The sequence below is a fragment of the Panicum virgatum genome, chromosome 3K, assembly GCF_016808335.1.
Source record: "Panicum virgatum strain AP13 chromosome 3K, P.virgatum_v5, whole genome shotgun sequence".
In the NCBI taxonomy this organism is placed as follows: Eukaryota; Viridiplantae; Streptophyta; class Magnoliopsida; order Poales; family Poaceae; genus Panicum; species Panicum virgatum.
Window position 1 is genome coordinate 47801615 of NC_053138.1, and position 26131 is coordinate 47827745.

General features: G+C 45.9%; 1 pseudogene; it reads left to right on the top strand.

Moving 5' to 3' along the window:
* Positions 1 to 767: 767 nt before the first annotated feature.
* LOC120699398 lies at positions 768 to 25901 on the top strand (annotated as a pseudogene).
* Positions 25902 to 26131: the final 230 nt, after the last annotated feature.

A 26131-nucleotide genomic window follows, 5' to 3' on the forward strand; every position in this document is an offset into this window, starting at 1 on the left:
CTAATTACTTTGCTCTAGAGGTCTAATTGTATCATTAAGGGAAGGTATGATCATGGCTGTAATCTTGATACAATTACTTAATGAAGCATTGTTCTTGTCTAATTATCAAGTTCCTGTTCTAATTATGCATGTTCTAGCTGTAATTAACTTTATGTCTAGATGCTTGTTAATTAGATCATGTCTTTAAGGGTGTTATTCATCTCATGTTCTTGATCTTTGATGTTTGATCTAGTTTACTAGTAGTATAGTTGAAGTTGCTAGTTCTTGTAATCATGGTGATTAGAGGTTCTAGTTTGCTCTAATTATGTTATTAGACCATAATAGGTAGATAGATGCGCGTTGTCTATTTACGCGCCTGTTGAAAGCTTTTCGTCGATTACCGAGTGACAGTGGAGCCGGGGAAAGGTTTAGCCGATATAGGGAATTAGATTATTTGATCATGATTTAGTTATGCTATGATGAATATGCTTGAACTTGCTTGTTTACCTTGAGCTACTAGTTATCTCACTGCTCTAATCTAGTTGCGGCACCTAATTATCGCATATGCTTTGGATCCGATTAGAGCTTGATTAGAGCCTAGTTAATACCCTTTGATTAGTTCTCTAATTATGATCTAATTGTTTATCATATCTATATATATTAGTTGTTCTTTTGTTCTCTTTTAGATTAGATTAAGGATTGGTTTAGACTTAGATTAGAAACCCCTTTTACACCCTTAAGGTTTTCCGTAAACTTAAGTTAATTAGTTCTTGTTAGTTCGTTCCTTGGATTGACAAAACCCATGATACTCATCCTGGAGAAAAGCTACACACGATACTGTCGCTTGCAGTATAAGGTTTGCCATGCTTAAGTGACGTCAACACCCGTCTCTCCGCCCGCAACGCCGCACTCGTCTTTGTTCTCACCTCGGCTCATCGTTCCAAAAAAAAAACCGTACTTCGCTCCTCCTCCGTCACACATCCTCCCTCCTCCTCCGCTGCCTTGCCTTACTTCGCTATTTATACCCCCGTACCATGTCGATGCGCCGCCCCACCGGCATCGCCGTCGCCGTCGCGCCGTCGTATACTGGCCTCGCATATTTTGTTGCCCTCGTCATTGTCACTCACGCACCGCGCGGCGGTCGGAGAGGGACTGAGCGGAAGGAAGGATGGCTTCGGAGCCTGTGGCGCAGGCGGTAGCCGAGGAGGTGGCGCGCTAGGGCGCCATGCGCCAGACCGGGGTCAGCCTGCGCTACATGATGGAGTTCAGGGCGCGCCCCCACCGAGCGCGCCCTCCTGCTCGCCGCCCAGTTCCTGCACAAGGAGCTCCCCATCCGCATTGCGCGCCGCGCCCTCGACCTTGACTCACTCCCCTTCGGCCTCTCCTCCAAGCCCGCCATCCTCAAGGTTGATTCGTTTCCTCCTTCCTTGCTCGCTTCTTTCCCTGCCTGCAATTTCGATTCCCGCTTCCCGGGCGGGCGGTTGATTTCTATTCTGCGTGCGTGCTCTTCCTGTTCTGTATCCTCCTGGGGTCGATTTGTTGCGCAGGGCTGTTTCCTTCGTCATCTCTTCGCTTGATTGGGTTTCTCCCGATGTTTTTGCTAGATGTGCACATCTTAGGCCCCGTTTGGGACGGCGGCTGCGGCGCGTATCAGCGAAAGAAGCAAAAAAAATCCCGCCGAACAGTCTACGTCCAATGCGCATTTGCCGGCCGCCCACCACGCGATAAGCGAGTGTTTGAACTGGAAGCGGGGAAAACGCGAGAAGCGAGGTCCGCACCGCTTATCGCTTATGCGTGCCACGCTTTTTTGGACCCCAGTCCCAAACAGGCCCTTAAAATTTGCGAATCAAGGGTCGTCTCGCTTTTCGTGAGTATCTCGACACCTGGTTCTCTCCTAGGATATTTGAGGGACCGAAAAGGCGACCAGAGGGGGGGTGAATGGGAGCCAATCAAAGATTCTCGCAATTAAAAGCTTGGCCTATGATCCCAAGTTCACACCCAACCCTCGAGTCCTAAGTGAAGTGTAGAGTAGCTATAGAGGAGCTACACTAACACAAGGCACCCCTAGGAACACGCAAGAGCGACCGTAGAAGCAACCACGAAGAGCAGCACAAAAACAGCACGGTATAACTCACCGGTTGATCCGACGCTTGAGTTTGAATGGCGTCGGTTCAACCGATGAGCAGAGCCGGCAGCAGTCAAAGCGAGCAAGCCTCTACATCGGTTCAACCGACGATCCTGCACCGGATGATCCGACAAAATCGATTTAAACGCCGGTGCAGTTGTCCAGAGAAAGCTCAAAATGAACTTCTAAGCACCGGTTAAACCGACGATCACATACCCATAGCGCCGGTGTAGTTGTCTTGAGAGATAGCAAAACGAAACGCACTGAGCACCGGTTGACCGACGTTAAGAAAATTCTATACGCCGGTGCAATGCTCAAAACAGCACACAACAGGTCAGTGAAAAGTTATCACCGGTTGAACCAATGCACAAGAGAGAGAATGCACCGGTGCAACCAGACAAAGAACAAAAAACCCTAATGTGCAAGAAACCTATTCACCGGTTGATCCGACACATCATATCACAAGCCTCGGTTTAACCGGTGATAAGAAAAATAGAGTCCAGAAACATTTTTCAGCCCGCGTTCTTTGGAAACTTTGATGATTGGAGAGTCAAATCAAGTCCAAAGGAGCTCAAATTTTGCAGGCATGATCACAAAGGACTTGTGAACATGTCCACGGAAGGAATCGACGAATCACTCCATTTGGGAGGAATTGAGGAATTCCCGAGCAAGAATGGGGTTTTCTCTAGAACGCCAAGAACTTCGATTCGAGTGAACTCGTGATTCCAGGGAGATGAGTGCATTGTCAATCTCCCCCTTGATGAGTGCATTGTCAACACACCAAAAACGAACCGAGATAGAAATAAAAACGGTGAAGAACAAAGAAGCAAGAGAGAACTTGAACAAGTGACAAAAGCTCGAAAGAAGCAAGAACAAGTCACTTGACCAAGCAAAGATCGATTCCCTCAGACAAGGGCAATGACTCGACGCAATTGATCAAACACAAGCATGACTCCTCAAAGACAGAGGCAGGGCTCGACACAGTCATGCCAGAAGCGGAGGGAAAACCAGGAGCTAAACAAAGCAGAGACTCCCACAGAAATGCATTTCCCCCTTACCAATGCAACTCTCACCACATGTAGGCACTCTCAAAGCCCTGTGCACAACAAGTTTTTGGTTCTCTCAAAAATCAAACAATTTTCCCCCTTGTTCGATCACTAACCTGCTCCCCCTTGTTGGCACATGCACACATCAAGGCTTAGACCTAAAGCTCCCCCTGAAACTGAGACTCCCCCTGAACATATGCTATGCTATGAATGCAATGCAGGAGGTGTAAGTGAAAGCATTCACGGATACAAGGATATGAGTAACAACTAGTCACAAGCACGTGTGCATCCATAAACAAGACCTACATCTAGCTCAACAGGGTATATCAAATCAGTCTAGAGCTAGGCAAGTTCCAGTTTAGGAGAAATAAAAGCATCACCCTTGATCTAGCACTAGCAAGTAGGGAATGAAAGACAGTGCTAATCAAACTCATACAGGTGAGCCAAAAACATCCAAAGCATGTTGTAAACATTGATTTTGCAATCTCATTATATCAAGCGATTTAGTGCCAGGGGTTGAAAGCTTGTCATGCTTTACTTAGCAACGAGACCAAGCCTATGCCAAAGTCAATCAGAAGCTTAAGGCACTCATTTCAGTCATGCACAGCCTTGCCCGGGTTCTCACAAGTGCAAAGTGAGCCGTCCCGAAAGCTCGATCAGTGCGACAAGCAATGCCACCTGGATCTTTCCATTCCATTTCAAGCACAATTCAAGCAATTTTATCAATTTTAGATCATGTCAAGTGTGAATTGCTTAACGAAAGGCTACACTAGCATGAATGAGATAGCAAAGCATATCAACATGCCCTAACATGCTAGTAGCCAAGACAAGGTGACCATGATTTCAGATTTTCAAATCAAAATAGCTTAACTCAGATGATGTCATATACACAGTGGAGTAAGCTATACATGATCACATTTATAAACTCACACTAGCAAGCACTAGACGATCATAGCAATGTATACAAGAATGCTAGTGCAAGTGAAGCAATGCATAAATGTATAATGCATATGCACAATGCAACTACCAAAACTAGAAAACTAAGAGAAAAACAAATAAACCCTACAAAGCTAACCAAGGGAAAAGTCAACGATCAAAAGGGGTAACAAACCCCAAGCTCCCCTCGCAAGCGAGCAAAGGTGTCCTGCTCAAGAGGTTTGGTGAGGATATCTGTGGTTTGCCTCTCTGAAGGGACATGGTTCAAGTCTATGTGACCTCTCTCATGATTGTCTCGCAGGAAGTGGAACCGGATATCTATGTGTTTGGTTCTGGGGTGTAGGACAGGGTTCTTTGCAATGATAATAGCGGACATGTTGTCTACAAAGATGGGAACCCTATCAAAACTCAGTCCATAATCCTGCAAGGTTTGTTTCATCCAAAGTATCTGGGAGCAACAGCTAGCAGCGGCAACATACTCAGCTTCTGTGGAAGAAAGCGCTATGCTAGCCTGCTTGCGAGAGGACCAAGATACAAAAGATGTACCGAGAAATTGACAAGTGCCAGATGTCGACTTACGATCCAACCGACACCCACCGAAATCGGCATCAGAAAAGCCCACCAAAACCAGAGAAGAATCCGCAGAGTACCAAAGACCAAATTCAGGGGTGAATTTTAGATACATGAAGATGTGTTTCACCACCTGCCTGTGGGAGGTGTGCGGCGAAGCCTGGTACCGCGCACAAAGGCCGACGCCGAACTGAATGTCCGGCTGCGTCGCCTTCAGGTACAGGAGAGAGCCGATCATGCTCCTGTACTCCGTCTGGTCCACCGCCTTGCCGTCCAAGTCCTCATCAAGCGCTGTCGAAGTGCTGATCGGAGTCAGCTGAGGAGACAAGTCACTCATGTCGAACTTCCGCAGCAAGTCCTTGGTGTACTTCGCTTGATGGACAAACGTGCCCTGAGGAGTTTGCTTGATCTGCAGCCCGAGGAAGAACTGCAGCTCACCCTTCAAGCTCATCTCGAACTCCCTGGACATCTGCTCAGAAAACTTGGAGACAAGAGCATGAGAAGAGCCACCAAAGATGATATCATCCATGTAAATCTGAACCAACAGAAAGTCAGAGCCAGAGCGCATGAGGAACAAGGTTTTGTCAACACATCCCATTTTAAAACCTTGAGCAAGCAAGAAGGTTTTAAGCCTATTGTACCAAGCTCTAGGCGCCTGTTTCAAACCATAAAGAGCTTTCTGAAGTTTGTAAACACGGTTTGGAAACTTGGGATTTTCAAATCCAGGGGGTTGCTTCACATAAACCTCTTCTTCAATAAAACCATTCAAGAAGGCAGATTTCACATCCATTTGAAAAACTTTAAAACCCTTGGAAGCAGCAAATGCAAGAAAGATCCGAATAGCTTCCAAACGAGCAACTGGGGCAAAAGTTTCCTCATAATCAATACCTTTTTTTGGCAAAACCCCTGGGCAACAAGACAAGCCTTGTTTCGAACAACCAACCCATCCTCACCCTGCTTGTTTTTGAAAACCCACTTTGTTCCGATGGGATTACAAGCAGGTGGAGGCTCGACTAAAACCCAAACTTGGTTTCTTTCAAAATTTTCGAGTTCCTCATGCATGGCATTGACCCAATTAGATTCAGAAAGAGCGTGTCCAATATCTTTGGGCTCAAAGGAGGCAACAAACGCTGAATGAGCAAGGCCAGCGATACTTGTTACCTTGGACCGTGTGACTCGCTCATTGAGGTCACCTAGCATCTGTTGAGGTGGATGACGACGCTGAATGTGTCGTGGTGCTTCCCTTGTCGAAGTCGCCTCCTCCTCAACCAAAGCTGGTGCCTCCTCAGGTGCAGCTGGTGAAGGCTGAGTCACCTGCTCAACTGGCCCCCGTGAAGTAGACATACTAGGATCGGGGCCGTCATCATCGTCCGAGCTCGTGGCGGAGGTGATTGGGTCCACAGCACGCGTAGTAGCCTCAGCATCACCCTCCGCAGTTTCTTCCTCCTCATCTTCAAAGATGGAGGTGACGAGTAATGGGGACGTGGGTTCCCGATCTTCCGTCAGGTTCTGGATAACTCTCGTTGTAGGCGGAGCGAGACACACCGATCTGGCTTCAGATCCTAAGACCCGAATCCAGCAATCTTAGCACCACAACTCCTCTGGTTATCAACCGTGTCACAACCCGGTTGACCTCGCCAAGAAGGCTAATCCCTGCAAGCGCAACGAAGAACACAAGCAAGAACTCGAAAGAACGCAGCTCAATTGAAGTGACTCTGCAGATGAAAGATTAATCTCAAAGTTGGGGTCTCACAAACCGACACGGCGGCGAAACTGTTCTCGACAGAATAATCTAAGCAAAACCCAAGTAACGTAATGACGGCTGCTGTGTATATATAAGATAGAGGCTAGGGGGGCGGCCAAGGGGGTGGCCGGGCAACCCTAGGGAGTACAAGGCCTTCGGGCCCAAAAACTGGCGTCGCTGCATCCAGTCAGATTCTGGTCGTCATGTTGTTTCGACGATTCCCATCGACTCCGAGCGTATTTTGATATCGGATCAGTTGGGTTGGAAAGCTTATCTCCTTAGCTTTCCAACTATATATAGAACGCCCAAAACGGAGCCCGTATGTGGCCTGGGCGTCCGTTTTCGTGAGGCCTGCTCCTGCAGTCCGAACCGGACTCGCGAATAAATCGGACTTCAATGTGGATTGGGCTTTGAACTCTATCTTCGCTTGGGCCTTGGTCATATGCGTATTGGTCATGTTCTCATCATTCTTCCCTTCTTGGTTTTGAGTCGTCCTCGACTCAAAGTCGCTGATGCTTGCGGAAGTAGTTGTTCCCATTCTTGACATGATCCTGCGTTGCTCCCCTTCTTGAAATTGAACATGTTGTGACAAAACAAACAAAGAAGAACAAGAGGAACTCTGCGTGATAGGATTAATCTTAAAATAGCCCACTTTTTCATCAAATTGTTGCACAGCAAAAGGAGATTTCAGATTTGAACGTATATAAACACGATGCACCATGTACTCTCCTTTACAATTATAATTGCCAATAAAGTGATATGTACATCGAGATAACCATGGCAATCCAACACATTTAAATTTCTCCTCCAAACTACTAAGTGCACACAAAGTATCAAACTCTATATAACCCAAAGTATTTAAAGAAGACAACAATGTCCTTTCATCCTTTTCTGTAGCAATTGGAATCAAATGTTTATTTTTAGCATAAGTCTTTGGTTCCAAAATAAAAGGATCAGTTTCCTTCACAAGTTGTGGCACAGGGATAAACATAGAACTATCACATAACTCTTCTGTATCACAAAATTTAGTAGAATATTTATCATGTGACAAAGTCAATTCAGATTTGGTGTCCACTAAATGTTGCTCTATTATAGCATGAGTGGTGGACAATTTCAGCACATCAAGAGAGCTCTTACCTGAGACAATTACCTGTTCCTTCTCTATCACCTTGTCTTCTGTTTTAGATACATGCTGCAAAATATTAGGTCCAACAGAAGACAAAGTGATATCTTTAATTTGTACAAAATCAGATTTAGAGGAAGGCACTGTAACATCTAAAATAATCCATTCTTTTCTAAAAGGCTCATTCTTTCTTCTCTCTGCTCTTTCAAGATCGGCTTCTAAAATTTCAGTTGCGGTCATAGATTTAAGTGTAATTTTTCTTCCATTGTAGTTGAAAGAATATCTATTAGCAACCTTTTTATGTACCACATCATTTATATTAATCCATGGCGTTCCTAGCAATAATTGACATGCTTGCATGGGTACTATATCAAAATCAGCACTACTCTTGTAAAAACCAATGCTAAATTCAATATGTGCAATTTCAGTTACCTTAATCTTATCGTAAGAATTTACCCATTGCATGTAGTATGGATGTGGATGTGGCTTTGTGGTCAGACCAAGCTTCTCGACCAGCTCTAAGCTTGCAAGGTTGTTGCAAGTCTCACCATCAATGATGACTCGGCAACGTTGTTCCATCACGGCAAAGAAAGTCTGGAACAAATTGTTGAATTTATTTTGCTCCACTTTCTCCATTTGAGAACTCAACACTCATTGAGCAATCTCAGTGTTTCCTGACATTGTTAGTAAGTAGACAAGAGAAAACACAAAAGGTTATCCCTATCAACTACTATATGTGGATGTGGATGGTGGAAACACAATCTCGCACGTCTTACCAAGCTCTTACAAGTGTTCTTACCAATGCAAAGCAGAGGATGGTACAACCGGTGGCTGGTTCGTGATACCTGTGAGGAAGTGGTACCAAGATTGCAAGATCCTCTGGGTTTACTGATCTGAAGTAATATGTGGAGCTTCGGGGGGCTTTATTTAGTAGCAAGGATTAGCACAATTGAAAATCAGATAGCAAAAATTGAATAAATATCCAAAATACTTATCAATGTTGCTGGCCTAAACATGTTCCTAGAACTAGTTCAAGCAAGCAAGCGACATATACCAAGCACAAAGGACACAAAAGGATGCAAGCACCTCTGATTTTTTTCTTTTTTTTTGTGCGGCTCTTTTTTATGCACTTGCCTTTTTCTTTCTTTCTTTTTCTATTCAAAAGTGCCACAAGAGCAAGAGACAACTCCACACTATCACAAAATTGTTGTCTGTAAATTACAGATTTGCTACACAAACTTATATAGGCTGTTTGACAAAATTAGAGACCCCAAACACGAAACTTACAACACGAAAGTTGTAGATCCTCCTTTTCTCTTTCTTTTCAATATATGGAAAGTCTCTTTTGGATAAAGGAAGTAGAAGATATTGACCCCGAAATACAGACTACTCAGAAATTTCTGGGTAACCAACAGATTGGCTTCCAATATAGATTAGGCGTAGATAACTACGTTTTCTGGAATTCTCACAATTGATTAAGTTGTAGATAATTTCACAAGCTTTCCATAAAGTACTAGAACACAAAAATCCGAGTTCATATGCGAGAGATATCAACAAAATACCGAACTGGACAGAAACAAGTCCGAACCGGATGTGATGACGGAATGGAAAAGGACACGGTGACACGATGCAAAACTCAAACCAATCTAAGAACTCGATCTAAACCAGCAACAAGACCATGACTATGGACACAAACTCAATGATGCGGACTCCGATATCAAAATATGCAATGGCTTAAAAGGGCTAATGGGATGGGAAAACAGCACGAACACAAAATTTTCTAGGGCCTTTTGGTGGATTGTGGGACAATGACGAAATTGATGAAACTAAAGATAGATGTGAAACCTGACAGTAAACTTGAGTCTCTGAATACCAAATAATGGGGACGTGGGTTCCCGATCTTCCGTCAGGTTCTGGATAACTCTCGTTGTAGGCGGAGCGAGACACACCGATCCGGCTTCAGATCCTAAGACCCGAATCCAGCAATCTTAGCACCACAACTCCTCTGGTTATCAACCGTGTCACAACCCGGTTGACCTCGCGAAGAAGGCTAATCCCTGCAAGCGCAACGAAGAATACAAGCAAGAACTCGAAAGAACGCAGCTCAATTGAAGTGACTCTGCAGATGAAAGATTAATCTCAAAGTTGGGGTCTCACAAACCGACACGGCGGCGAAACTATTCTCGACAGAATAATCTAAGCAAAACCCAAGTAACCTAATGACAGCTGCTATGTATATAGAAGAGAGAGGCTAGGGGGGCGGCCAAGGGGGTGTGCGGGCAACCCTAGGGAGTACAAGGCCTTCGGGCCCAAAAACTGGCGTCGCTGCATCCAGGCAGATTCTGGTCGTCATGTTGTTTCGACGATTCCCATCGACTCCGAGCGTATTTTGATATGGGATCAGTTGGGTTGGAAAGCTTATCTCCTTAGCTTTCCAACTATATATAGAACGCCCAAAACGGAGCCCGTATGTGGCCTGGGCGTCCGTTTTCGTGAGGCCTGCTCCTGCAGTCCGAACCGGACTCGCGAATAAATCGGACTTCAATGTGGATTGGGCTTTGAACTCTATCTTCACTTGGGCCTTGGTCATATGCGTATTGGTCATGTTCTCATCACCGAGCTCATCTTCTCCTGCAATTTCAAAGAAAGAAGCATTGCATGGTGCAGTTTCGTCGAAAGTGACTTCACAAGTCTCTCTGACGATGTTAGAATCAATAAGCAACACACGGTATGCTCTAGAATGAGATGCATAGCCGAGAAAAATGCCGTCAGACGAGCGAGACTCAAATTTATCAAGAGTTCCTTCTTTCAGCACAAAACACCGGCAACCGAAAACTCTGAGATGGTCAACACGGGGCTGGCGTCCAAATCGCAACTCATAAGAAGTCTTGTGCATGAAAAGCACGCAAGAAAATGCGGTTGGACACATAACAAGCGGTATTGATTGCCTCAGCCTAGTGCTTTCGAGGTGTCCTATGCTCATCGAGTATCGTCCTCGCCATCTCAACCAGCGTCCGATTCTTCCGTTCTAAAACTCCATTCTGCTGTGGAGTGTAGGGGGAAGAATACTGGTGTTCGAGCCCTTGATCACTGCAAAAGGTGTCAAAACGAGTGTTTTTGAATTCTGTACCATTATCACTACGAATCGCTCGCATGGCCTGGGGTAGCTTGTTTTTCAACCTCAAGATCAAGTCTCGAACAAACTCGAAAGCCTCATCCTTGGTTCTCATGAAAAAGACCCAAGAATAGCGAGAAAAGTCGTCCACGATCACAATAACGTACCACTTCCCACCAACAGACATCACCCGAGAAGGACCTACTGTGTCCATGTGTAGCAACTCTCTAGGGTGAGCGGTCATCACCTGATTAACAGGTGGATGAGAAGCGGCAATCATCTTCCCGTGGCGACACGGATGGCAAACAAGATCCTTTTCAAACTTCAATTTGAGCACTTCTCGGATTAGGCCAAGTGAGCTAAGTCTCGACAACAAATTGAAGCTCAAATGTCCAAGTCTCCTATGCCACTTCCACAGATCAGAAGAAGGACCAGCCAACAAGCAACGAGAAGGGCCAACAGAAATTCCAGAGAAGTCAGCCAAGAAAACCCAATCGCGAGGTAAAATCCGGCAAACCAAATCTCCTCTGGAATCCAAAACACGAGAACAACCCTCCTTGAAACGAACTTCAAACCCCTCATCAAGAAGTTGCGAAACAGAGAGCAAATTGAACCCAAGGTTCGAAACCAAAGCAACTTCTCTCAGGGTAAAGTGATCAGAAACTCGAACAGCCCCTAAACCACGTACATTTCCCTTACCATTGTCCCCGAACACAATGTATTCTTTTGAGTGCATCGGGGTGAGGTTGGAGAACCATTTGTCATTCCCGGTCATATGGCGCGAACAACTGGAGTCCATGATCCACTTGTTCTCCAAGTCTCCAACCTGCACATCAGTACTAAGACAAAGGGTGAGCAAATGTCTCAACACTGGGGTTAGCAAAGTGAGAAACAAACCAGTGTCGAGCCATTTGCTCTACAGAAGGGTTAGCAAGATCAAAAGTGTGTCCCCTGTCCCGTCTACCGCGAGGCTGACGACCGCCACCGCGAGGAAAGCGTGGTACATCGTAACCTCCTCCAAAGCCTCGGTCCCGTGGTCCATAGCCGTACTGAGGATGACCAGGAGCACGACTGGAAAAGCGACCACCCGCAGGAGCACGGTAAACACCACCGTCTCCCTGTCCTCCACCTAAACGGCACGCCCTAGCATCTTGCCTACCACCACACGCGAGGAGGACCATGCACCCGAGCAGAGTACATGTCCGAGTTGCGTCTCTCCTGCTCACGCCTCACAGCCCGCTTCCTCCTGAAGTAAAACTCCTCCAGGTGACCCTCTCTGTCACAGTACTCGTAGTGGTACCTCACCTCTATCTTGGGAGGTGGAGGCCTAGCCTGCGAACGGGGAGGAGCAGCCCCCTTCTTCTGGGTAACCTGGGTTGTGGCAGCAGGGAGTGTATTGAGGGGATTCCTCAGCTCATTGGGCTTTGGAACCCAAACCTGCTTCTGTGGAGGTGCATTCGATGGTTCCTTAAGCACACCATCCACGGGGTCAACAAGTGAAGGTTGTGTGCTCGTGCTAGCAGTGTTCAGAGCATTTGGAGCTCCAACAGCCTTGCCGATCTTACCATACAACTTGTCAAAGTCTGACTTCGTGTATGTGTAACCGACCCCAAACCCATCACCACGCTTGAACTGCTTGATCATCATGCCCAACTGCGGCTCACTAGCAGAAACCCAACTAAGAATCGCCCTAAGATAGGTATTCTCATTCTCCAAGTTGGCTTTCCCTACCGCAAGATTATCCAAATCAGAGATCAAACCAGGGCAAACATGACAATCAATAGGTGGGTTAGACTCCCCGACCTTAGTCTTCCCCAAAGACTTAATCAAGGCGTTCTTCTCATCTAGCTCCGACCTAAGCGTGGGACAAAGCTTACAGGCACCAAGCAGAACAGGCCTAGATCTAAGCTCCTCTAGTTCATAAACAACAGTGGCAAACTTAGACTGCAAAGAAGCTAGATCAGACTTAAAGATAGGACACTCATCACATTCAAGCACATCACTAATAATGGGAGCGTCCTTAACTAGTTCAAGATCATGCTTGGCCTTGGCTAGCTCATGAGACACATCAGAAAGCGAGGTCTTGACAACATCCAAGTTCACGACGTTCTCATCATGCTTGGCACGGAAAGCAACAAGATCATTCATGTGAGATATGCAGCCAGCGCACTCATCCTCACTAGATTTCTCCCTAGCACAAGCCAGCTCAGCCCTAAACTTTCTATGCTCTCTAGCTGCTTCCTTAAGCAGCCTCTTCTGGTTGTCGAGAGCGGCGTACAACTCCTTAACCTCAGTATCAAGGAAGTCGATGGTGGAGTTTACCTCTGAATCACTCTCGGATCCAGGAGAAGAGTCGACGTGCGTTGGTGTAGTGTTCACCCGAAGACGCACGAGCACCATTTGCTTCACCCGCCATGGTGCAGAAGCCCTTGCGCCGACCGGCCGCCAAGCAAAGGCCGATGAAGCCGGTGGCATCCTTGTCCCGCTTCTTATTCTTCTTGTTGTCGTCGTCAGAGGTCGGTGAAGAAGAGCGGTCAGTGTCGGAGCTCTTGTCGAGGTCGCTGAGCTGCGCCAGGAAGGCCTTCTCCCGCTTCTTGGCCTTGTACTGGAAGCGCTTCTTGAGCGACTCCTTGTCGAAGCGTCCTCCCCGATCACGACTATGGTGCTTGTGGTGCCGACACTCCTTGTTGGAGCCTCCCTCATCGCGGTCGCGGTGGCGGTAGTAGTCGGGGTTGTTGTTCTGGCCATCGCCGAACTTCTTGGGGCACTCGGCGATGAAGTGGTTCGGATCGCCACAGTGGTAGCACCCGGGGTTCTTCCGCCTCTGCCGGTTGTGGTAGACACACTGGAACTTGCTGATGAGAAGGCACAAGTCGTCGTCGCCCAGCGTCTCTAGCTTCTCATCTGTAACAGAGGGCAGAGAGGCAAGAGAAAAACCAAGAGCAGAGTTAGCGTTAGAGCTCGATCCACCTGGGCCAGTCACAAGAGCGATGCTCTTGGAAGGAGGGGCACCATTGAGCTTGGCTCGTGTCTGGTTATCCACCTCCGTGGCCTTGAGCTTGCTGAAAAGCTCATTCACGGTCAGAGTCTCATAGCCTGCAGACTCGATGATCGTGTTCACCTTGAGATCCCACACAGAGCGGTCAAGTGCGTAGAGCAACTTGAGGGTCTTCTCATGCTCTGTGTACTTAAGGGCATCAGCAGATCTGTTCGCATTGACTTTGTTCACAATCAATTGAAACCGACTGAACATGTCACCAATGCTCTCACCCGGCCCTTGTGAAAAATTCTCATATTCACGCCAGTGAGTCTCGAACAGTCTGGCCTTGACCTGAGGTGTGCCCTCGTGGTAGTTCTCAAGACACGTCCAAATCTTGTGGGCTTCCTGAAAACCCAGGACGCGTGAGAACTCCGCACTAGAAACGCCAGCGAACAAGGCTGATTCTAGTGCTTGGACACCTGAAGAGGTGAGGTCCGAACGGCAAGCACCTCGTAAGCCTGATTCTTGGTGATCTCCCAAACCTCGGCTCCCATGCTTTGCAAGAAGGCTCGCATACGCACCTTCCAATAAGCATAGTCCTCGCTAGCAAACACAGGGATCTTAGCAAGACTCGCCATGGTCGCCAAATGGTTTTTGAACCCGTCAAGGTACTAAACATCTTAACCAAGCTCTGATACCAATTGAGGGACCGAAAAGGCGACCAGAGGGGGGGTGAATGGGAGCCGATCAAAGATTCTCGCAATTAAAAGCTTGGCCTATGATCCGAAGTTCACACCCAACCCTCGAGTCCTAGGTGAAGTGTAGAGTAGCTATAGAGGAGCTACACTAACACAAGGTACCCCTAGGAACATGCAAGAGCGACCGCAGAAGCAACCACGAAGAGCAGCACAAAAATAGCACGGTATAACTCACCGGTTGATCCGACGCTTGAGTTTGAATGGCGTCGGTTCAACCGACGAGCAGAGCCGGCAGCAGTCAAAGCGAGCAGCGGTTGAACCGATGTAGAGGCTTGGACAGCGTCGGTTCAACCGACGATCCTGCACCGGATGATCCGACAAAATCGATTTAAATGCCGGTGCAGTTGTCCAGAGAAAGCTCAAAATGAACTTCTAAGCACCGGTTAAACCGACGATCACATACCCATAGCGCCGGTGCAGTTGTCCAGAGAGATAGCAAAACGAAACGCACTGAGCACCGGTTGAACTGACGTTAAGAAAATTCTATACGCCGATGCAATGCTCAAAACAGCACACTACAGGTTAGTGAAAAGTTATCACCGGTTGAACCGATGCACAAGAGAGAGAATGCACCGGTGCAACAAGACGAAGAACAGAAAACCCTAATGTGCAAGAAACCTACTCACCGGTTGATCCGATGCATCATATTACAAGCGTCGATTTGGGAGTCCAGAAATGTTTTTCAGCCCGCGTTCTTTGGAAACTTCGATGATTGGAGAGTCAAATCAAGTCCAAAGGAGCTCAAATTTTGCAGGCATGATCACAAAGGACTTGTGAACATGTCCACAGAAGGAATCGATGAATCATTCCATGGTTTGGGAGGAATCGAGGAATTCCCGAGCAAGAATGGGGTTTTCTCTAGAATGCCAAGAACTTCGATTCGAGTGAACTCGTGATTCCAAGGAGATTAGCACTAGGTTTGATGTATTAGAATCACTATAAAGAGTCACTCGATCATCAGAAAACCACTCGTCACCTCGTGCTCAAGATTCGTCGAAGGAAAATCGAAATCATCCAAAACAAAGCACAAATCGTACAAGATTGAATTGAATACAAAACCCCGGAGGGCACAAGGAGGATTGGGCCTCCTTTCCCAATCAATCTCAGTACAAAAACTCAAGAATCCATACCTCTAATCCCTAGTCCTAGAGAGGAGAGGGAGGGAACCGAGTGGGAGAGAGGAGTGGCGCCAGGGAGAGGATGGTGGCGCGTGTTCTGTCTGTGGCTGGCGCAAAGAGAGAAGAGAGGGGTGAGGTGGTATTTAAGGTGCCCACGCAGGGGTCCAAAATACCCTTAACTCAAACTAGACACTAAAACGCCCGTAGGGGCAAAACCGGAAATAGATACAAGGACTCATCCGACGGTCGAGTTTCTTTCTTCGAGTCGAAGTCTTCTCCGCAATGCCGCCGTGTCGATGAAGATCTGGTTTGCGGTTTTGGGGGGTCCGCGAAACCCGGGTAGGTGGCCGGTTTTGAGAAACCCGCCAAAACTCCACGCGCGGGAAGATTCCCGCCTCCACGCCGTGGCCCTAGACGCCGTTCCCGCCTCGGCCTTCTGACGGCCCTAGACGCCGTCCGACGCCCGTCACCTTCTCGCCCGCAGTGAGGCCCTAGACGCCGTCGACGCCCGTTGCCTCCGTCAGTCCCGAGACCGATGCCCGTGCCTCCACGACTTGGCGTCTTCAACCGCCGTCCGTCTCCTTGGTTTTGTGGCGCAAACCAAGAAACCCGCCTTCCGTCGTCGCTTGTGTCCTCGATCCAGGAGTGGACGCCACAGCTGCCGCCCGGCACAAGCTCCGGTCCCGGCTGCCCTTCACTGCCGTCCACCGCACAGTCCATCGGCCACAGCACCTCCACGGCAGCTCTCCGTCGACACCTGACGCCCGTGTACCTGCAATCCAAAGACCAAGCGCACGATCACACCGCACGGTTAACAATTTACTCATCACAAACAGGATAGAGTACTCCACAATCCTCAATGTTTACCATTTTATAATACTTCTCATAGGATTTGGTGCTCTGCTCTTCGATTTTTTTAATATAATATATAATAATGTGCCCCATTCCATTTTATTCTTGTCTCCATTTCTTGCCGTCTCGTGACGAACAGGTAAGGTGGCCGCTATCATTGCGGAGATGGTCCCATTTCCTAGATAGCCCATTGTTTATCCTGATTTATCTGCCTTTTGCAGCCTATTGATATCTGTGAATTAAAATGACCGTATGTCCGTATTAGTCCCGGTTATAGCATCGTAGTTACGGAGTATCATGCAGTTTTCGATCTCTACTAAAATACATCATCAACTCATTCTTTTCAATTGCAGCCATCTTTGTTTCAAAATTGCCTGTTGCTTGAGTTCTTATTACTGCAGCATAATTATACCCCATACTAAAATAAGGAGCTCTGGAACATTCTTACCTCCCAACTTCCTTAAAAATTCATTTGAATCTTTTTTCTAATCCTATTGGCTTCTTGTTCATATATCGGTTCAAGAATCAAAAGCACCTCAACTTTCATTCTGCAAATATTTCAAGGAGGAATTCAGATTTTGAGTGTTTGACCAAGCTGGCAAATTCTTTGCATGTGAAAGTATCCATTTACAGGACTAATATGTAGCCTATTTTCCTCTGCAAAGGTGAGAGATTGGTACGTGGACTCGTTCCGTGACATCCGGTCCATCCCGGAGGTGAGGAGCCGGGAAGACGAACTTGCCTTCACCCAGATGATCAAAATGATCAGGGTGCGCCACACCAATGTCGTCCCTGCAATTGCGTTGGGTGTGCAACAGCTGAAGAAGGACTTGGGCGGTCCGAAGGCGTTCCCCCCTGGAATCGATGAGATCCATCAGTTCCTTGATCGCTTCTACATGTCAAGGATTGGGATCCGGATGCTGATAGGTTAGTGAGCTTAGCACTTGCACCTTTCTTTGCCCAGTTCTCAGAAAAGTGTACTGGCTATTCTTGGTAAGCTTAGCACTTGCACCTTTCTTTGCCTAGTTCTCAGAGCATGGCTTAAGATTTCGCCGGCAGCCGGCGGTAACGCGAGCACGTAGGTTGCGGACCCCACTTCTATTTAATGCGTTGCAGCAGCTGAGCCAATAGTAGCTCGCAGAGAGCATCGTCGCCGGCCCGAGCGGGTGTATCACGAGTCGCCGGCTTTCTTCTCTCACCTGCTCCCACGTCGGATTCTGCCCGCTCCGCGCCGGCCATAATACATGCTCTCCGAAAAGTGTATGGCTATTCTTGGTAAGCTTAGCACTTTAGGTATTGACACATTGTTGATGGGAAAGCAATATGTCTACAGCCCTAATATAGCCATATGTTATGAAAGTTTACTGTACTGCTACTGCTTTCTGTGGGGAAACGGGTAGGCTACGCTAGCATCACTACCGCATATACCCAAGATACTTGCGAGTAGAAGATCATAGATCGTTACCACTAGACGCGCAGCGCAGCGGAAGAAGTCGCGCGTCGATGTAGAGGAAGTAGTCGATCACGTCCCACGAACCGAGCTCCTCGTACTTGATCCCAGCAGCCGATCAGCGCAACAGTCGCAGCAGCGCCTCCACGGAGTCCACACGTACGGGGATGAAACGCCGGGTGTCGGTGTGCTAGCACCGCACGCACGGCAAGGGCGGCGGCCGAGAGAGAGGGAGGGGCGGCGGCTAGGGAGGTGGCGCAGCTCACCGGGGTCTCGCCCCCCTAGCCCCTCCCTCGTATATATATAGGGCGTACTAATGGGCTTCTATCTCATAGGCCCATTAGTAACCCTAATCTCTCTTGGATCAATATCCTCTTGGGCCTTTAAACCGTATTGTGATGATGGGCTCTTGGGCATATCACCAACAATCTCCCACTTGCACTAGAGACAATCATACATGCAAGCTTTCCAACATTCCAAACCCCTTAAGTGTGTGACCCGTTAGGTTCATGTGTAGGTGGTCGTGATCGGAAATCATTTCCGAATCACAAGTCAATAGCGGCACCTAGCAGGGCATAGTGGCTCACAAATACACATAAAGATCATATCGGCCGAACCTTAGATATACTCATACACCGATCCCTTTGCCACACGATACCAGTCAAGCTCAAAGCGAGATGCGTGCCACCTTTGTGATAGCTCGACCATTCTCTCGATCTAATAGTGGATTCTATTCATAACTAACCTTTGGTCATCATGATTAACTCTTTAATCACTTTGGCATGGCCATGCACTTTCAAATCCAACTATCTCGAGGGGCCCAGAGATATCTCTCCCGTTATCTAGGAGGGGCAAATTCCATCTTGATCCGCTCACATCTCATTCCATGTTTCATGACACACATGTAAGCTACTTTTGTAACTACCCAGTCACGGAGTAGCGTTTAGCAACCCCAAGATGCACCACTACACACAGTGAGAAACAATGGCGATCTCAGGTCTAAGGATCCAGTAGGTATAACACTCAAGAACAACTGATGGCACATACAAAATAACAATCCCAACATTGTCTTGGAGTGGGTCAATCCAACACCATGTTCACCAACATGTGTCCACATCATTAATCCGATATCTCTATATCCATGATCCGTGAAACATGATCATCAATTAATGCATGTGCTAGTCTCAATGTCGTTGTTGTCCCACACAACGACATAAACTAGGGATAATTTAGAATCATATCATTGTCAACAAAGAGTTTCACGAACAAGTCACATACTTGATAATCAATGTAAAAAATAATCATCCATGGAACAAATAACAATTATTTATCATTACATAAACATACTCATGACACAAAAATCTCCCACGAACACTAGAATTACTGATGTAAGTATCTAATACCCATAGATCTCATGTGCGCCTCATGCTTTGGTTGTGGGAGAGGTTTCGTCAACGGATCAGCAACGTTTGAATCCGTGTGCACCTTGCAAACCTTCACATCACCTCTCTCAACAAAGTTACGGATGAGGTGATACTTCCGCAGTATATGTCTGGACTTCTTAGTTGTTCTAGGCTCCTTTGCTAGTGCAACGGCACCACTATTATCACAATAGAGGTCCACTGGACTGGACGCACTAGGAACAACACCCAAGTCAGAAACAAACTTTCTGATCCAAACAGCTTCTTTTGCTGCTTCGGAAGCTGCAATATACTCGGCCTCTGTCGTCGAATCAGCCACCGTATCTTGCTTGGAACTCTTCCAGCTCACTGCCCCACCATTGAGGCAGAAAACAAAACCGGATTGCGATTTGGAGTCATCTTTGTCTGTTTGAAAACTAGCATCGGTGTAATCCTTTACAAGGAGCTCATCTTCACCTCCAAATATTAGGAACATATCCTTAGTTCTTCTTAAGTACTTAAGGATACTGTTTACAATTGTCCAGTGAGCTTCACCGAAATCTAACTGATACCTGCTCGTAACACTTAGAGCAAAGGAAACATCTGGGCGCATGCAAAGCATAGCATACATGATCGACCCTATGGCTGAAGCATAAGGAATCGTACTCATCCTCTTTTGCTCATCAGGTGTTGTAGCACACTGACTCTTGCTTAGAGTAATGCCATGTGACATTGGCAAGAAACCTTTCTTGGAATCTTGCATGTTGAACCGATTCAATATCTTGTCAATGTACGTGTCTTGGCTTAATCCAATTAGCCTTTTTGATCTATCTCTATAGATCCTAATACCCAGAATATAAGCCGCCACTCCTAAATCCTTCATCGAAAAACTCTTTTTCAATGAGGTTTTAACGGCTTCAAGCATTGGAATATCATTTCCGATCAGTAATATGTCATCCACATATAGGACCAGAAACACAAGTGCGCTCCCACTAGCCCTTTTGTAAACACAAGGCTCATCTTCATTCTTGATGAAGCCAAACCCTTTGACTACTTTATCAAAACGAATATTCCAACTCCGAGATGCTTGCTTCAATCCATAGATGGACCTCTGAAGTTTACATATTTTCCCAGCATTTTTAGGATCGACAAAACCTTCAGGCTGTGTCATATACACATCCTCACTTAGATGTCCATTAAGGAAAGCGGTTTTGACATCCATTTGCCATATCTCATAGTCATAATATGCGGCAATTGCTAGGAGAATCCGAACAGACTTTAGCATTGCGACGGGTGAAAAGGTTTCCTCATAGTCAACACCTTGAATTTGTCGGAAACCTTTCGCCACCAATCGTGCCTTATAGATGTGAACATTTCCATCCATGTCTAATTTTTTCTTAAAAATCCACTTACAGTCGACAGGTCTCACACTGTCAATTTGATCGACCAAATTCCAAACTTGATTATCATGCATGGATTTTAACTCGGATTCCATGGCTTCAAGCCATTTGTCGGAGTCGGGTCCCATCATTGCTTCTTTGTAGGTCAAGGGCTCATCATTTTCCATCAATAATACGTGGCGCTCCTCCGTAATCAGGAGGTTGAGCTTGTCAGTAGCGTGACGTGCCCTTATAGACCTTCGTGGGGCTGGTGCCTCAACTACGGGTTGTGCAACATCTTGCACATCCCGTGGATCTTCAGTGGGTGCTGAAACAGTTTCGGGTGTTTCCTGAATTTCTTCAAGTTGCACCTTGCTCCCACTAAATCCTTTTGAGAAAAACTCCTTTTCTAAGAAAACACCATTGCGAGCGACAAACACTTTGCCTTCCGCCTTATTGTAAAAATAATATCCTTTGGTTTCCCTAGGATACCCCACAAAGAAGCATTTGTCTGACTTTGGAGTGAGCTTATCTGACATCAAACGTTTGACATAAGCCTCACATCACCAAACTTTGAGAAAAGATAATCCGGGTCGCTTCCCAGTCCATATCTCATATGGTGTCTTCTCAACAGACTTACTTAGAACCCTATTCAGTGTGAACGCAGCAGTTTCAAGAGCATAACCCCAAAATGACAATGGAAGATCAGCTTGGCTCATCATGGACCTAACCTTGTCCAACAAGGTTCGGTTCCTCCGTTCGGATACCCCATTCCATTGAGGTGCTCCGGGCGGAGTTAGCTGCGGAATAATTCCATATTGCTTCAAATGATCACCAAATTTAAGGCTCAAATATTCTCCTCCACGATCAGATCGCAGAAATTTAATTGTCTTGCCTAATTGATTTTGTACTTCATTCTGAAATTCTTTGAACTTTTCAAACAATTCAGACTTGTGCCTCATTAAGTAGATATAGCCATATCTATTGAAGTCATCAGTGAAAGTAATGAAGTACTGAAAACCACCTCTGGCTATTGAGCTCATTGGTCCACATACATCGGTATGTACAAGTCCCAACAAGTCACTCGCCCTCTCACTCTGACCAGTGAAAGGCGCTTTGGTCATCTTTCCAAGCAAACAAGACTCACATGTGTCAAATGATTCAAAATCAAATGAGCTTAACAATCCATCTTTATGGAGTTGTTCAATGCGCTTCTCATTTATATGACCTAAGCGACAATGCCAAATAAAAGTGGGATTCAAATCATTTGGTCTAAGCCTCTTAGTATTAATGTTACAGACAGATTTATCCTCAAGATCAAGAACATATAATCCATTCACCAATGGACAATGAGCATAAAAAATACCATTGCAAAAAATAGAACAACGTTTGTTCTCTATTACAATCTTAAAATCACCAACTTCTTCCAAACATGAAGAAGAAATAATGTTCTTGCTCAAAGTAGGAATGAAATAACAATTATTTAATTCCAAAACTAATCCGGAGGGTAGAGACAAGTGGTAGGTGCCGACTGCCAACACCGCAACCTTTGCGCCGTTGCCAACACGAACGTCCAACTCGCCTCTTGCAAATCTTCTAGTCTCACTTAGACCCTGCAACGATTTGCAAGTGTGAATCATCTATCTAGTATCAAATACCCATGATTCACTAGAAGATAATGCAATATTTATTTCTATAACATTTATACCTGAAGTGGAAGTCTCACTTCCCTTCTTCTTCTTCTTTTCTTCCAAGTACTTCTTGCAGTTCCTAGACCAATGTCCCTTTTCATGACAGTGGAAGCATTCATCTTCAGAAGTAGGGCCAGATTTGGCCTTAGGTGCTGGCTTTAGCTTAGAGCCTGAGGACTCACCACCGGAACTCTTTTCCTTGCCTTTACCTTTGGGATTAGGAGGCGTCCAACGCTTCCTCTTTTTGTTCCCCTTCTGAATCATCATCACATGATTGGGATTCTTCTTAATGCTCTCCTCTGCTGTCTTTAGCATCCCATGCAACTCACTCAATGTTTTATCCAAGCCATTCATCTGAAAGTTCATAATAAAAGGCTCATAGCTCGCCGGGAGCGACTGGAGAATAACATCAGTAGCCAAGTCTTGGTGAAGTTCAGAACCAAGTCTGTCCAAAGTCTCAATGTAACTAATCATTTTGATCACATGAGGATTGACCGGGCTACCTTCTGCCAGCTTGCACGCAAACAAGGACTTTGAGATATTGAACCTCTCAGTCCTGGCTTGGTTCTGAAACATCCCAGGCAGCCCCTCGATCATGGTATGAGCATCCGCATGCTCATACTGCTTCTGCAGATCAGGGGACATGGTGGCGAGTATCAGATAGCTGACATCAAGTGAGTCATTGCAGTGCTTCTCATAAGCTCTGCGATCAGCAGCAGTTGCATTGTCAGGGAGATCATCAGGATATGGCTGCTCAAGAACATACTCCTTTTTCTCTTGCTTGAGAACAACTCTCAGGTTGCGGTACCAATCAATAAAGTTTGTTCCATTCAACTTTTCTTTCTCAAGAACAGAACGCAAATTGAAAGCGGAATTGTTACTGGCAGACATGATCTACAACATTAAAGTAAAGCAAGATTTCAGCACTAAGTTTATGTAAAGACTTTCATTAACTGATTTAACAAAAGACAACCTACTATATCAATGTCATCTTCCCTCTAATGACATACAGTGGTTCAAGATCCATAATCACTAAAATTCTAGTAAGCTTTAGCATCACAGCTAGAAAAGTAGTGATATAGATAAGTAACAAATTACTAATCACATCTCTATATGACTCTTGTTTGTTGGGTGGCATCCAATGCCCCGGCCCCAACCCTATGCCTTAAAGCCCAAAACTGCTTTGATAGCTTTGCTGAGTAAACCAATACTATGCTTGTGAATGTCCGACATCCACCCTATACAAAAGTGATAGCTGAGGGTACTCTACTTTGGTAAACCTACCACACAACGATCAAAATTTATAGGTGCAGCTATTGGTAAAAGGCATCAAAAACTCAACCTTTTCTGAGGGAAGCTATTCTATCATGATTAAAGCATCCACCATATATAAAAGCATAAAAGAATAGTATGACAGGAAAATAAACATCACAGGCATATAATCATATTATATTGTGAATAGTATGGCCTCTTGCATCACAATGGACTCCATCGCCATGGCTCCAAGGTGACCTCCATTGCCATCCATCCTGTCTTGTGGTGATCATCATCGCCATCATGATTGAAGCCTCCATGAAAAGATACTAAGCTACTACATCTAATAGCTAGTGAAATAATTACATGAGGATTCAAACATCACAAGTCGACACGCAGGTCGTTATACAATAATGGTGCAACCTCAACCCGGTTGTGTTAACTTGCGACACGCAGGCCGCACAAATCATCACATACATCAACACATACATCATCACATGACATTGAGGCCATACCATTCACATCACACCCTGCAAAAATAAGTTAGGCATACGACGTGTTCTACCAAAGTAGCGCTTGGGAAGCCGCTACAGCGAGAAAGCAACGGCGGTCCCGATGGTGAATTACACAGACCGCATCTATGGAATCCCTATGAAAATCTCATCAGAGTGATCGCATCACCTCAAATTCGAGCCATTCATAATGCCTCAATTTTCACTAGGTCAATCACATTGACCGTGCAAACTTTGCACTTGAGAAGACTGCATCTACACATGACCTCGATCTGTTGGTTCAATCTGCTGACTATGCACACAGTTAGTCCCGATGGTGATTCCAGCCGGTAGGGACATGTCGTATGCATAACATAGAAAGAACACAAACTAATCTTTTGTCACATGCCTCGCAATCAACTCGCTCCAGTTTTAACCCCTTATGACCAATTGATCTAATCAAACCGTGCAAAAGTAATAGATCCAATCTACTACAGCAACATATCACCTATATGCAAAAGATCCAGACCAAAAACTACGCAAGATGGCTCTGGTACCACTGTTGGGGAAACGGGTAGGCTACGCTAGCATCACTACCGCATATACCCAAGATACTTGCGAGTAGAAGATCATAGATCGTTACCACTAGACGCGCAGCGCAGTGGAAGAAGTCGCGCGTCGATGTAGAGGAAGTAGTCGATCACGTCCCACGAACCGAGCTCCTCGTACTTGATCCCAGCAGCCGATCAGCGCAACAGTCGCAGCAGCGCCTCCACGGAGTTCACACGTACGGGGATGAAACGCCGGGCGTCGGTGTGCTAGCACCGCATGCACGGCAAGGGCGGCGGCCGAGAGAGAGAGGGAGGGGCAGCGGCTAGGGAGGTGGCGCAGCTCACCGGGGTCTCGCCCCCCTAGCCCCTCCCTCGTATATATATAGGGCATACTAATGGGCTTCTATCTCATAGGCCCATTAGTAACCCTAATCTCTCTTGGATCAATATCCTCTTGGGCCTTTAAACCGTATTGTGATGATGGGCTCTTGGGCATATCACCAACACTTTCTTTCTCTCCCAACGAACAACAACTGAACCTGTCATTCTGTCTAACAGCTTGCTAAAAGCATTTCAGCCCTAATTTATTTGAAAAATATAAATGGGGTACAAAGGTAGTCACAATAATTTTTTTTTCACATAATGTTTGTTAATAGTCAGTAAAAACTGTATTTCTTGGCTGGATACCAGAACTGACTGTTGTAATGTTCCTCAGGATCTAGTGGTTAATGAATACCCAATCATCTCATTCCTTCATTTTAAAGAGCAACGGTTGCCATATGGTTACATTTATTACATCAATTCAAAAAAGGAAAAAAAGGCTTTTGTGTTTCTTCTTTTGTACTGATATGGAGTAACCATGTGTTGATTTGCTTGATTCAGGGCAGCATGTTGCTTTGCATGATCCTGATCCAGAGCCTGGTGTAATAGGACTTATAAACACAAAAATGTCGCCCATGACGGTAGCTCGAATTGCTAGTGAAGATGCACGTGCCATTTGCATGCGGGAGTATGGATCAGCTCCTGATGTCGACATATATGGTGATCCGGATTTTACATTTCCGTAAGTCCCTATTCTGAATGCATGCTATCTGCTTTGCTTGATTAAAGGTCATCGTGCTTTAGTTCAGGATGCACGTGTATATCCTGTCACATCTGACTTTTTTCCTTTCTCGTCGTTTTTGCTGGAGTATTGCATGGCTTGTTTTTATATGACCTTTAAATTAATATCCATGTCTTATTACTGTGCATTGGGAACCATTCTAGGTGCTGTTTGATTGAAAAAAATGTAATTGTAATTTAAATGGAATCAAATCACACCAGTGTCCTTGAATTGAAATGGGCGAAACCTGGATTTGTTTGCTTCAGAGCTGTAATGGTATATGATTCCGATACACTGTTTGTTCCAAATCACACAATGCACTGTGGTCTCCCAATTTGAGCCATAGTTGCTCTATTGCGATGGTTTTCAATCTCCAGTGCTGAAATCTCTTCTCCAGAACACAAACTCTAAATCTGAGCACAAAATTGGAATTCCGAGCTGTCTTCTGAACACCAGAAATTGACATG